At 44.3% G+C, this 15,218-nt stretch overlaps 1 protein-coding gene across 2 annotated transcripts in view; it reads left to right on the forward strand.

Annotated features, from left to right (window-relative positions):
* The window catches only part of GATA4 (GATA binding protein 4), a 158,214-nt gene that overhangs the window by 26,320 nt on the left and 116,676 nt on the right, over positions 1-15,218 (forward strand). The window lies entirely within an intron of this gene.

The raw sequence follows: 15,218 nt of genomic DNA on the forward strand, positions 1-15,218 counted from the left end.
ATTATTCTTGTTTGTGCTTTTTACTGCTAATAATCAGCAGCACATTTACCCCAGCGAGACCACGGCGACGATGATGACTAACATTACTCATTGTTGTTACTATTATCAGTAATACAACTATTGTGTTCCTACTACTATTAGCACTACTATTGATTCTAAACAGCTGGACAAAGATGGCGAGGATGATAAAGGAAGAAAATGCGGATTATCATCATCATAATAATCACAATTATGAGGATGTTGATAAACAGCTTAATTATCCCAGCAAGTCAAATGATAATATTAGTACTAATAGTACTAGTAACATACTAATATTTATGATAAACAGCTTAATTCTTCCAGCGGAACAAACACACTGAAGGGCTTATTTACAAGCCCCTTGCGCCACCAGTACGTCACTTTTCCCATGTTAAAAATGACACAAAAGTGGCGCAAGGGGCTTGTAAATATGGCCCTCAGTGTTATTGTTGCTGCTGTAATAGTGTTAGTAGGAGGAGGGGGAAGAGCCGTGCGTGAGGACGCATTGCGCGCTCCTGCGCGGACTGTCTTGAAACTGTGAATGGACAGCTCTGCGCTCGCTCTCTGCCTCGCCTTGAAGCTGCAGGCCCTGCTCGCGCCGCTGCCTCTAGAGTCTAGGTGGATGAACCGCTCCGCGCTCGCTCTCTGCCTCGCGCTTGACGCTGCAGGCCCTGCTCGCGCCGCTGCCTCTCTGTGAATGAACTGCTCCGCGCTCGCTGTCTGCCTCGCGCTTGACGCTGCTGGCCCTGCTCGCGCCGCTGCCTCTCCGTGGATGAACCGCTCTGCGCTCGCGCTTGACGCTGCTGGCCCTGCTCGCGCCGCTGCCTCTCTGTGGATGAACACCGCTCCGCGCTCGCTCCCTGCCTCAGGCTGGACTCTGCAGGCCCTGCGGGCGCTGCGGCCTCTCTGTGAATGAACCGCTCCGTGCTCCCTTTCTACCCTGTGCTGGACGCTGCAGGCCTAGTTCGCGCCGAGGCTCGCGCCTCGGCCTCTCTGCGAATGACGCTGCAGCCGGACTTCGGTTGAGCTCTGCATCTGGCACTGGAGCCGGCCTCGGTAACGAACATTCCCAGAGTGTGAACAGTGAAGCCACTAGCGCTGTATTCTCATGAAGATTGTTGTGTCACAGACGCAAGCGCGTTCACTATGGGAGTGTCGGTGTTTATGAACCTGCGCGTGCCACTACATTGTAATGCTTTGTTTTATACTGTGGTGAATATTTGTAGGAACGGGGAGGGAGCGTAAGCAGTCTGGAGTCTTCATTTTGGAAGACAAGCCAACTGAAGGCCTGGTATTTTGTTTGTATTAGTGGCAGGTCAAGACTGCAACGCACATAACACAGTTCCCCAATTGAGTTCAGTTATTTCTAACAACAGTACCCTTTAAATGCATTAAATCTTCAAACAGGCATTATTATTATTAGTGGTAACATTGGTAACATTATAACTATTAATTTGTATGTATTATTGTAGTTAATGCTACTACTACCACTAACCATAATAATAGCAACAACAGCGCCAGCTGTATCGAAATCACTGAACAATAACGCAGTGTACACCTTTTTTCCACGTTAGTAGGAGCTAGAAACACTGGTGGTGCCGTGCGCGGGAGGGGGGGGGGGGGGGGGGGGGAGGAGGGGCAGGTCCTTACTCGCTGAGTAGCTCAGCTCATTAACCCTCAGGTGAGAGGAGGGAGCGCACAGCACGGGTGAGAGGCTTGTGAGGGAGCGCACAGCACGGGTGAGAGGTTTGTGAGGGAGCGCACAGCACGGGTGAGAGGTTTGTGAGGGAGCGCACAGCACGGCGCACAGCACGGGTGAGAGGCTTGTGAGGGAGCGCACAGCACGGGTGAGAGGCTTGTGAGGGAGCGCACAGCACAGGTGAGAGGCTTGTGAGGGAGCGCTCTCCCCGATCTACCAATGGTGCTTAACCGAGCGCACGTCTGCTGCTCGGGTTGTTTGTCGGGTGCTTTGGGCGAGGAGTAGAGTGTTTTTGATAAAAGTATTTTGTAGACAGGGTCCCGCGGACTTAGACGTCACACACGCGTAGGTAATGGCTCAGCACCAGCAGGTAAAGTACTCGAGCAATCAAAGTCACCCAGACTAATCGAACGGATAATCGTTTAAGGAGAAGTGTCTGCGTGTGCTTGTGAGTCTGTTTTGTGTATTGTGATTAATGTGTTGTGGATTGTGTCTGTAGTCTTACCTCCAGAGGTGGTGCTCGCCCAAGCCACACATACACAGCTCCACTTTCAGACATGTGCATTTTCCACATCACGTTACATGATTTGCTTACATGAGCACGTGCATGCCTCTACAATACACGTTTACAAATCTAGGTTTCACGTAATGTCCTTGAATTGCCTGTTTGTGTATTCCTTTATGTATCTGTTTGTGCGCCAATGTGTTTGCGTACACAAGTTTGAATGTATTCGTGTGTGTGTCAGGGTGTATTTATTTGTGCGTGTGGGCACTGGGTAAGTCTATTTTTAGATGTCTGTAAGTGAGTTTGTATTGCATCTCTATGTGAGTGTCTGTGCGCCCGCAATCGTGTCTGAGTGTTTAACTTTTTATGTATTTGTGTGTGTCAGGGTGTATTTGTGTGTTATGTGCTTGTGGGCATGTCGATTTTTCTGTATGCGTGTTTGTATTGCATCTTTCTGTGTGTGTGCGTCCGTGTGTGTCTGCGTACTTAAGTTTGAATGTATGTGTGTGTGTGCGAGTGTGTATTTGTGCGCGACTGTGCGTGTGGGCGAGTCTATTTCTCTTTACCTGTATACATGTCTGTATTGTGTCTTTCTGTGTGTGCGTCAGTGTGTGTCTGAGTACTTAAGTCTGAATGTATTTGTGTGTGTGGGCAAGTCTATTTTTCTGCGTGTTTTATTCGTGTTTGTATTGCATATTTCTGAGTGTGTCTGTGCGCCCGTGTTTGTCAGTGTAGTTAAGTTTGAATACATTTGGGTGTTTGGTGTATTTGTGTGTGACTGTGCGTGTGGGGAGTCTGTTTCTGTACCTGTTTGCGGTTTAAGTTTGACTGCATGTGTGTGCGTGTCTGTCTGTGCGTGTGGAATGGAACTAAGTATATGTCAGTTTTTTGGGATGGGATTCCGTAAGGTCGCCTCGTTGTAATATTAAACAGCGAACACAACAAACCAACATTTCCATGTGCATCGTAAACTGTTGACTCTATAAAACCCGAAGTACCGGTCTTCCTGCGGGTTTAACGCACTTAAATGTTGATGTCAGTGTGAAGTTCCGGCATTTTTAAATGGCTCCGTCGTTGTGCAAGTGAGGCGCAATTTTATAACGCACACGAGAACGCGCGCTCCTTACTAACACCAAATATTATTTAAATTCACCGACCAGTCCAAGCTGGGCAACATTTGATAAATCTAGTAGCGTGTTTGGTTTTAGACCCCTTTTTTAGTTGCATTGCACGACCTGATAATTACAGAGCTTCGAAATGGCAGAAGTAGCTTTTAAGCGCAATATAAAAATGTTATTACCATGCGCCCAAAGATCCACTGAGTGCGGTTTCAGGTTAAGCAGAATCAGGTATAAGTTTGTGGGATTGTGGGGAGAGGAGTAAACACCAAAAGCTTTTATTTTCGCGACACATCCTAATGTCTGGAAAAAGCGGCATGGCTGGGGAAAATGTATACGGAAATAGTTGTCATTTCAGAGGCGTGACATGTAGCAATAGTAATAGTTGTAGTAATCGTAGTAGTAGAAGAAGTGTCATTATTGCATGGGTAGTAATGTTAGTATTATTAAATATGTTATTGTTGTCGTTATTGTTATTATTGTTCGTAATATTACATAAGAACACTTTTCTAAATTCGGAGCGTAGACTCTGTTGAAGCGGAGTGCATGCGTCGGTGGTTTATTTAGGAAGTTTGGTTTTTGGGGAGTGCATCGTACTTCAAGGAGTAGGGTGTGAACTAAAGCGAGTTTATATCATTTCATACGTTTAACGATGACGCCTTTTAATAGAATTGATGATAATACGAATACCCGTAAAGGCAGAAGAAGCTTGGTTCTAATTAGTAAAACGCTAACAGTGCGTCGCCCTAAAGCGGCCAATAGAATCACTAATGTAATAGTGGGCAACTCTAAAATGCATTAAAAGATGAGAGGAGTTGTCACAAAAGCTTCCAGTGATGGGAAAGATACACCCCGCGCGGTGCAGTCTCTTGGTATCTTCCAAATCAGAAACGAACGTATCAAACCGGAAAGGTGAGCTTGTGCTTCCGGGATACGGGTTACAACGGAGACGTGCCCGTGGCGTAGGGCAGATGTGCGACGTACGAGGTGTGCGTCTATTGGGGCTCGTGACTCGCTCGCTGCATATCACCTACGCAGGCGCGCGCCAGGGGGCGCACTCTCTATTCGGACAGCGCGGGAGCGCGCAGTGGAACACCCACTGAGACCGGGGATATTAACACTTGTTTTTCAAAGGGCACCTTTCTTAGGGTCAGGCTGGCAGAGGCTCAGGCAGTAAAAGATACCCTGTTTAGTGTTTACTCAATGCTTCAAGAGGCGAATGGTAGAAACACTGCAGGAAATTGGGACGGTTATTATTATTACAGTGATTCTTATTATTTGCTATTGTGCGCGCGCCGGGCACTCAATTTTGCTGGCTCTCTGAAATTAAAAGATTATAATTGCACAGTTCAGTGGTACTCAAATGGTATGATAGTGGCTGGCACGCATTTTGCGGATTTACTACACAGTGGTCAGAGTACTCGGTTGTCTCTCCCCTTCAGGCAAGCACAAGAGCCACTGTCTTGGGGAACCTGACATGGAGACAGTGCAGTAGACAGAGAGAGACAGAGAGAGGAGAGGTTCATTTGTCCAGTGACCTTATTGCTGAAAGAACTGGCGCTGTGATACTCTGATTTAACGCTCGCCGCTTTCACCTCCTGTGAACTGCAGGTCTTGAGCTTTCCTCCCGGTAAGGTGGATGCTGCCTTCCAGATTACCGAGCTCAGCAAGTGGCGTACCATCACAGCCGATAATAGTAACGCTTGATATTTACAGCGCATAGAGGCTGTAGACGTGCGCCATGAAACGCTAGATAAAAACACATTGCAGTTGCGTCACTGCTCTGCGCTGCAACCAGTTACCACCGCACTGATGAGAGTTGTAGATTCCATGCCCCCACTGGTGACAGTGGTAGATTCCATGTCCCAGATAATGAGAGTGGTAGATTCCATGTACCCACTGATGAGAGTGGAAGATTCCATGTCCTCAGCATGTGAGTGCCCATTTCAGCATCTGCATGCAGAGGGGCCAACCGCCATACCAGTGTGTGTACCCCTCCCCTCTGTACACACACAGCTTTCGAGCAGGACACGAAGCCACCTGTGTGTTCTCACCCTGTCATTAATCTGGGGTTTACTGTGAGGTTTACAAGGCATATCACAGAGCCAGACCACTATCCTCTAAGCACTTAAGAGTAGTATATATTATTAATACACGTAAGCAAATCTTTGCACTCTCACCCATAGTGTATTTGGACCTTCATTTATGCTCTGCCCCCACACATAAGCAGTGGTGAACAGGCGTTCACCCCGAATTAAGTGCTGAAAAACTCAAATACTAATTTGCGGATTGTAGACATAGCTACTGGAATTACGAAGCAATGGGAGGGGTTCCATAAATTATGCAGCACAAAAAGGCGACGTATGTACAGTATACAGCAAAATATATCACACTGTACGGCATTATTTCCCCATTTTGTCATTTTAACGCTTATCAACGCCGGTCAAACATTGCACCTGGTTAGTACCAGTCTAACAACGGAACACAGCAATCTACAACAGCGAGGTGACCAACTAACCCTAGCAGAGGTTTGCACCACGCCCGGTAATGTTATGCATCTTTTGATCCCTTTGAACTAGAATGAATATGTTGTTGGAATCTACAAAGGCGCAGCAGTTGGTGCATTATGTGGCAAGTGTGCTAAATTCATAATATGCCCAAAAAACGCTGACTCTGCAGATTCGGATAATTCCAGTGGTGTTGAATTTAGAATCATTGCTGCGTTGTAACATATTCGTATGGAGAACAGAATAATGAAAGTAACAGTGCTAATAATGATAAGAAAAACAAGTTGTTTTCAGTTTCCGTAGCACATACTGCAAACAACGACATTTGTAACAACAGTACTACAACTTCTAGTACTACTATTAACAACAGTATTATTAAGAGTGATGGTTATATAATATTAGAAGTAGTAGTAGTTATGGTAAAACTATCCACTTTAGTAAAAGTAGTCATAGGGATTTAAGTATTCTTATTACCAGTACTACTGATATTGGTGGTCTAAGTGGTAATAGTCCTATTGATTATGCTATTAGTGCTTATGGTGGCAGTAGTGGTGGTGGGGGTAGTAGTGGGTGTACTAGTAATGGAAGTAGTAACAGTAGTACTGATAGTAGTGGCAGTGGTTTTAGTATTGACAGTACAAGTGGAGGTAGCAGTTATGGTAGCTGTAGTAGTAGCAGGTATAATTATAGCTTTGGTGGTAGCAGTAGTAGTGATAGTCTTCTTAGTAACATTAGTCGAATTTGTTGCAATCATAGTAAATGTGGTAGTAGCCACAGTAATAGTGGAAATGCTATTAGTGGTTATTATAGTGACAGTAGTAGTAGCAGTGATGGTAGTGATAGTAAGTAGTGCTATCAGTAGTAACACTAGAAGAAATAGTAGTAGTGGCAGAATTGATTGTAATAGTAGCACTGGTAATAGTAGTAGTGACAGTACGAGTAGAAGTAGCAGTAATGGTAGTTGTAGTAGTGGCAGTTGTATTAACAGTAGTAGCTCTGGTAGTGGCAGTAGTAGTGATAGTTTTAACAGCAGTAGAGGAGTTTGTTGTGGTAGTAGTAGTGACAATGGTAGAAGTCGCAGTAATAGTGGTAATGCTAATGTGGTTGGAGTAGCAGTAGTAATTGAACTGGTGGTAGCAATAGTAATGGAAATATTAACAGTAGTACTGATATTAGCATTGACAGCAGTTCCAATGGTAGTAGCACGGGTGGCAGCAGGAGGGAACGCAGCAGTAATGGTGGTTGTAGTAATGTCCGCTGTAGTAATAGTAGTAGCAGTGGTGGATGTACGGATATGTTTGCCTGTCTTCGTCAAGGTATCCACACTTTTTGGGTGAATAATCCGAACCACAACACATCACTTTAGTATGATGTCAAACATACAAGGCAAACTACAAAGATTTTTATTGAAATGCTACAGTATCTAAATAAATACTAAATGCAAATTACATATGTAGAGAGTGGTTCTTCTAACAGTTATTTGTTCTTACACAAGAACAAAGCATTGAATTATTTTAATCACTCGTGTGTCTTTTGTGATGATTTTTTCTAACCTTAGAACAGTAGTGTGGAAATTCAAAAATAAAAAGAAGGTGCCAGATTCACACAAGGCATTCAACTCAGTGATCTCTCAAAAAAATTCTGATAGTGGGCGTACCCACAGTTAGTGCAGAAAGTGCATTGCCGTGTTTAACGCCCCTTGGACTCTGGACTGGGCCTGCACAAGAACGTAGGAAGATGGACATGATGTCTTTGGTTAATTTAAGTAAAGCGATTCTTTAAGTGCTTGCAGAATTAGCTACAAGTGCGTATGCTTAGACCTCAAGCTAATAAACTTGTACATGTAGGCTGGGGAAAACAGGGCGAGTTTCCGCGTGGCCATAGTGATTAGAGTCAAATAGCGCAGGATAAGTTTGCACGTGACCACTGTGAAGTGATGCTGCAGGGTCAGTCTGCAACATGTGGGTACAAGGCATACCCTGGCAAGAAGAGCAGAGATGAATCGGGGGCCTCATAACAGATGTTCGACTTGTGAGTAAATAACCCATGCACCAGTTACAAGTGGAATGGACAACAGTCCAAGATGGCCACCCTCCATTTTGAATAACAACTTGTTCATTCTTAAACCCAGAGGTGAGCATTCATACACCACAGGCGGGCGGCATAAGGATGAGCCACTTTATTACGTCTGTGGGCCCTTGTGACGGTATGTTTTGTGATATGATTAGTCTTCACTTTATATTAACGTTCTTAAAGGACAGCTTTCCAATAATATTCTTTCACAGCTTGCCCAGGGATTAACTGCATTTATTTTACGATATAGCATTTGTCTTTATACACCTAGCTCTGCAATGTGACTGATAATTGTGCCACAAATTACCAACCTCAGCTCTCCTTTCTTTCTTGGAAAGATTTTAAAAGGACATGGGCAATTCTTGAAACCAGTAACCATTAAGAGCCCATGTTTTCAATGTTAAACTGAAACCACACTTTGCAGCATTCTTGTTACTCGTGGCTGTAACACTAGGACTTATGAAATATGTACAGCTGAGGGGCACTATTCTACATGTAGGATTTTGCCTGTCTATGTAAGTTTGCGTGTGCATGTTCCAAAATCTGCCTCAAAATGGCCCTTAGGACATAGGGTCTTTTGGCTACTATGTGTCAAGCAATAAACTATAACATAACTGTAACAAACATTAAAATGAGTGTAATAATTATTTCAATACAGTCTTGCCTACTATGTAGTCGATATTGCCTCTGTTTGTGTGTTTTTCTTACTTTCCTGGCCGATTCTAGTAGTTCCACACTGTGTTATGGCTGTGAGCAAAAAATTATGGGGTTCTCTTAAAAGGGAACAGCCCTTAGAAATTCACTTAGCTGGGTGCTTGACACATTTACAAGGACATTGGGCAGTCAGGAGCCCCAGGAGGTGTGGAAACCCCATGCGCCACTGTAGCTGCACAGGCATACCTTGCACCTGAATGTGTCCCAAGTATTGAGGATATTTCTCAAACTTTCCTGTTTTATTAGGTCGAGCCTGGGCAGCGCATGTGCTGCTCTGCTAGGCATGCTGTATTCAGGTATGGCCTTGAAGCTCCACCCACTCTCCGCTCATATTTGTCATTGGCTTTTGTCATTGTCCTTCGTAATGCTAGCTTCTGATTAGTTACTAGGCTTGTTAGTCACTCCTTAGTACCGCCTTGTCTTCATTTATAACCTCCTATTAGGACTGGCCCTTTTACTTCTGTTGTTACATGTTGGGTCTTATTCAGTCTGTAAGCACTATTTCCTTTAACCCGTTCGGTGAGCGCGTCGGCCAACAGCCGTCACGAGCACTACCTGACTAGTGCTGCGCACGTCCGTTGGCCGACGAGGCCCCGCCCACTCATTAAAACTCCAGCGGTGCAATTTGCGTCGCGGTTAACGGGTTAATGAGTTTCTCCTACTGCAGGTAGCACATGCTTTCCTGCTAGATTCAGCGCGCCATGCACACTTTCACTTTCCAAGCAGCCCAGGGCAATGAAATGAAATAGGTTTCGCATTTACCAGTGTTTGAGCTATTGGCATTGTAAATGACAATGCCTTTTATTTATCTGTTAATTATCAAAACAGATAAATAAAAAGCATTGTCATTTACAATGCCAATAGCTTAAACTCTTGCAAATGCGTGACCTATTGCATTGCTAATACTTGTTTTTTTAAAGAGATTCGTAGGTCTGTATTTATAATGGGGACATGAATCCACAATTCCCAATATCAGCAGTGCTTTTGACAAAAACACCAAAGTCCTGATTACGACTAGGTCACAACATTTCAACTCCTACTCTGAATTGTAAGACTTTTTCATAACCGGTGATTACCAAGAGTAATAAAGTCTTTATCTCGGTTAATTTTCGGCAGGTCAAAGCTGCCGAAGCTTAACGGTGGAAAAAGGCAAAAAAATAAACAGGATATCCAGATTTTTGGGAAGCCAGCACCAAAATACACATAATTCTCCATTATTGGGGAAAACCTCAGAACAGATACTAGTTATCGCACTGATAAATTCCAAACCTCGGGATACTGGATTTTATCTGGTGCAATAAATACAGAACACCTTTCCTTGGCAGTCGTAATCAGGGCCCAAGACTGGTGGCATATAGCCAATAGACAACTATGCGTTAATGAGTCTGAGTGCTAAGGATTAATGTTACTTTTTATGAAATTCAAGTGTCGGCTCTGCCCTCTGTTAGAAAGCCATGGCCTAGGCTGTTTCGACAGTGAGTTGGCACCCGTCTTTCTTGTCTAGCCACATTGCAGATTTCCAATATTTATGGTGATGCTTTCAGTGGGGCTACTGAAAATGCACATTGGAGAAAAACTTGGTAGACAAGTGAAACAAAACAAGCAAATCAAAAAGACCATTAAACATTTCCATGCGAAAAAGTCGGAGAAAATAAAAAATCAAAACAGAAGAAAGCAGTGGCACATGCAATACGTCTGGCTGCCAACCTTTTGTCTTTTTCAATGCTTGTTTTGTTTTGTCATGGTTTTTGTAAAACTTTATTGCCGAGGGTAGTGCTGGGCACTCGACAATATAAAAAAATTAGCTAAACGCAAAAAAATGTTTTGGTCTCAAAAATCACTCATTACCATTGAGGACACTGGCATTAAAGGGAACTACCTTGCGTGTGGATGTGTCCCTGTGAAGGAGCGGAATGCTGTCACTCACAGTGAAGTTATGAGCCTCGCACATTAGCAGCTTTGAGCGTGGTGTGGGTGTTCAGTCTAACATGAAACATTCAAATTGGTGATTATGACTCATTTGACTTTGATGGCAAGCTCACAAATGCCAGCTCTTGCAGCTCAAGGAAGGCAGAGATGGAGGGAGGAATGGGGAGAAGGATGGTGGAGAGACAGAAGGATTGATGGAGAAGGGAATGGATGGAGAGATGGATGGATGGTTGGAGAGAAGGATGTATTATTTTAAGCCAAGTATCACTGCTGATGTTTAGATATTTTATTAACCCCTTCGCCGCGGCACGAATTCCGCCGCGGCGCTGGGGGGGTTCGGGGTCAGCGCGGCGCCGCCATGCTCGTGACGGAACCACTCCGTCATGAGCCACGGGCGCGCTGTGCTCATGACGGAGTGGTTCCGTCATGACTCCGCCCACTTGCATTGATCGCCCGCACAGGCGGGGAATCAGTGCCGCGTGGGCGGAGCGGCCGCCAACGGCCGCAGCATGACGGAACCACTCCGTCATGAGCACACGGCGCCCGTGGCTCATGACGGAGTGGTTCCGTCATGAGCAGGGAACGGGTTAATGGCCATCCAAACAAACTACTGACTATCTAGATAGCCTCTGATTTGATAAACCTCCTGAGTTTGTCTCCCTCCCTCATTGTTTTGTCAAGGACATTATGTGGTCTCTTTAGGTATTTAAGTGTCGCCTATGAACAGCTTTAGCTGCCTGTAGTCACAATGCCTATTGTTTACAATACCAATGTTTATCATTGGCTGGCTTTCTTGACAAACTCGTTTGCTTGTTTCCTATTCAGCAGCCTTCTTTCCTCTGCTTCCTAGACCACAACGGTTTTATAGTGTTTCTGATTGGATGAGTTGCATCCTTCCACTGCTTGAAAAGGGGGAACTACTTTTTTCTTTTTCTTTTAGCACTTTATTACACTGCATATGTTTTGCCCTTTACTTGCCTTGTCTGCTTGTTTTGTTTTACACATTCTCCCCCTTTATGCTGCACATGTTGCTTTCCCTATACTGTTGTCTCACCTCTCCCCATGCTTCTGTAGCTTTTTTTCTCCTCCACCAGTTCTTCCGTTGCTTTGCCATCCTTCCCCTCTGTTCTATTTTTCACTCCAACCAGTTTCTCAGATAATCAACCACCCCCTCTCTGCTCCGACATTGCTTTGCGTGTCCCTAACCTTTAGCTCATCACAGCTGCTGCCCCATGCATGTTGCTTTCCTCCAAATTTCGGTGTTGTTTTCCATCCATCCATGTTCTTCTGTTGCTTTTTGACCACTGCTAGTTTCTCAGTTTCTTTGCCAACACTGACCGCTTCTCTGTTGCTTATCATCCAACCAGTTGTTCCGTTGCTCTGCCACCTATTCTTTCTCCTCTATTGCTTTACGTCTTCCAACCCCTTACAGTTTCGCTGTTGCTCCTCTACCCCCCCCCGTTCCTGCTTTTTATTTTTCTTATATAAAAGAAATGATACCTTCTTTAATCTTGTGAAGGTCTGGCAGCTGTGCATTGCTAATCGGCTGTTCGGCGCATAATTTTTCTGTTTCTCCACTTCTTTTTAGGTCGAGACTGGGCAGCACATGCACTGCTCTGCGATGCATGCTGTATTCAGGTTGAGACTTGAAACTCCGCCCACTCTCTACCCATATTTTTCATTGGCTTGTTTCATTGTCCACTGTAAACTGTGGCTGTCCATTGGTCAAAAGTCTTAGTAGTCCCTCCTTAATACCGTCTTGTCTCACTATGTAGCCTCCCATGGTGACACACCCTGTTACGTGTGTTGTTATTCGGTAGGCTTTAATTACAGCCTCTGAAAACTATTTTCTCAAATAACCTTGTCACGCTCTCTCCTAGCCCTTTGAAAAACATTTTTATAGCATGGGTGCCGAACACATTTGCAATGCAATAGGTCTCACATTTGCGAGAGTTTCAGCTGTTGGCATTCTAAATGACAATACCTTTTATTTATCTGTTTTAAAAACAACACTGAAATAAGAGGAATTTATTATATTTATTTCGATCAAATATATGATCATTTACATCATAGATATCAAAAACACATCATATAAGTAAAAGAGTTAAAATTACAGTGCAATACATCAATTTAGAATAAAATTGCTTTAAAACATCCCATAACACAGGTAGCAGCATTATAGGTTTTAAAAAACAATCAGTTTTTGTCATATTAAGAACAATTCATAGCACAATTCAATAGGATTCGTTTGTTATTCATTGTCATGAGTGGTTCGCAGAGACATTTTTGGTTATTTTTTATCTCTTCCACCAAGTGAACAATAGGTATCTTGAGATAGAAAAAAACAGCCATCTGGTAGTATCAGACATAAAAATTATTAGTGTATCATTTGGACGTGTGAAAGATAATAACCAACTTGCAGGTATAATCCAGTTTTTCTGATGATCTGCATAGGTCGGACAAAAAAAGAGAAAATGTACAAGGGTCTCAGGGGAAGTATGAGAGGTGGGGCATACCGGCAGTATAGATGCATTCTCCCAGGTGCTTCTTCTTGAATTTAGGGGCAGGGATCCATGCCTTAATTGGATATATAGGGCTCTTGCCTGGGGTGGTTCAATAGCATCCATAAACGGTTCAAACCCAACCCATCCTTTGAAGTCCAAATAAAAGGAATTGTCATTTACAGCACTCTATTAAATGCAAGACCTATTGCACAGCCAATGCTTGATTTGTATTTTAATTTACCATTGAAAAATGGCTGTTGGTCTTCTTGAAATGGTAAATTATACTTACAAAAAAGTCAAAAAGGTCTCCGGGTGCCACTGAAGGCCACCTTGGAATGCTTTTTGTGTAAAAAAAAAATAGATTTCACAATGGCCTCCCCTGTGTGCGCACACACTAGTGTCCATTTTGTAACAGTTTTTTCGCATATAGATAAAGCATTCCAAGATGGCCACAGGTGTAGGCAGTTCATGGTGGTTTGGAGAATGCTGGTAAGACGATGATGAAATGAGCAGGAAGTAGGTTTTAAATGCAGGTGTTTGTCTTACAAGGGCAAACGAGGCAAATGGTTCACACTGGTGTCTATATATAGAGTGTCATTAAGATAGTGAACACTCCAAATTATTTAGTGGCATGTCGCGGGCATGCCTAACTGGTTCCATGTGCATTACAGTTTGTTGTGATGTTGGTGGAGAATACATTTAGTGATTGAATGAACACCAGCCCTGTACTGGTTTGCTGCTCTGCTATATGCACTAGTCGCTGTCGATCATAACACTACCGCCCAGTGACCTAACGCAACAATGATGTGGCTCTTAAGCAGTAATGTGGGACCCTTAACATTTTTCATGATCCGTGTGCCTCATACATGTACATGTGGATATGGACCGAGCAGAAGCCCCCAGAAGGGCACACCCCCCGTAAACAGCAGGAGCCTCATGGGTTTACATTACACTTATGCTGCTCCATGGTTTGGAGAGGGAGGAAGAGATCTTGGCACGAATGAACAGATAGAAAGCATGAAATAACAGACCAGGAGCAATGTATGGTGTCATGTGAGCATCCCTCTGCCTCCCTCTTCATCCTCTTTCAAGGAGAAGGGGTAGCAAGCAAGACAAACCGTTGTGGCTGCTCAGATCTGTGCTTTTTAGGTCTCGCCTGAGCTATCGCGTAAGCGATGCTCTGCGAGACATTTAGTAGGTGGGTTTAGAAAGTGCTACCCATATTTTTGTGCTGGCAACAAGCTGCAGTGCACGGATGACGCATTCCCCCCTCCCTTCTCGCCCAGCCATCTGCCTTCAGCCCCATATCCACCCCTCCCCCTGCTGCTGCACGCATTGCGATCGCAATCACTTTCGCTTTGAGAGTGATCGCGATCGCGATGACTACACATACATTCGGAACTAACTGAACATCACCTACGAGCCCGCTGTATTGCAGGGATCAGCAATCGGCACCCACAGATTCCACTTTTTTTAAAGAAAGGTTTGCCGATATTTTCTTTCTTTAATTTAAACATGAGCTATTGAGACTGAAAACCAGCAAATGAAAAAACACCCTATCCAAGAATGTAAGAACAACGGGAGTCACTTGCGGGCAGATGTACACTAGGTCAGCTTACATTCCCCTTTTGGTAACCCGCTCTGCGAACCCACCAGCGGATTAAATTGAAAATGGTGTGTAGCCTTGAAACTGGTTTCCTGCAATCAATTCTCTAGGATCTCGCCCAGTGCTGAATATTTGAGCCAAGACGCCAAGGACTTTTATATACATCTGATCCCACTTAGGTAACAAATTCGGGGTTCATAAGTTCCATCATGAGTTTAAATTTCGATTTTGAAAAGGTTAGCATCAGCTAATAAGGCCCTCGACCTAACTTCTAGGCCCACCCCCCAGGAGAGGCTTCCAGGTGAACAGCCTTGACCTCTGTCTCTGGTCCCAAATCGCCCAGAGCAATCAAACTTCAGTGAGGGCTACCTTCTGAAAGCAAACTTCTTCAAACCAAAGAGCACAACAGGGGTCCCAATAACCCTACTTGAGTGGATACTAAAATCACGTAGCACGTACTGTCTTGTCTTGGCGCCAGGGCACTCCTTCGAGTAACCAAGCGATTCTGTGCCTTTTTTCTCCTTCTGTCCCCTTCGCTGCCCCCG

Source organism: Triturus cristatus, chromosome 6 (genome assembly GCF_964204655.1).
Source record: "Triturus cristatus chromosome 6, aTriCri1.1, whole genome shotgun sequence".
Taxonomy (NCBI): Eukaryota; Metazoa; Chordata; class Amphibia; order Caudata; family Salamandridae; genus Triturus; species Triturus cristatus.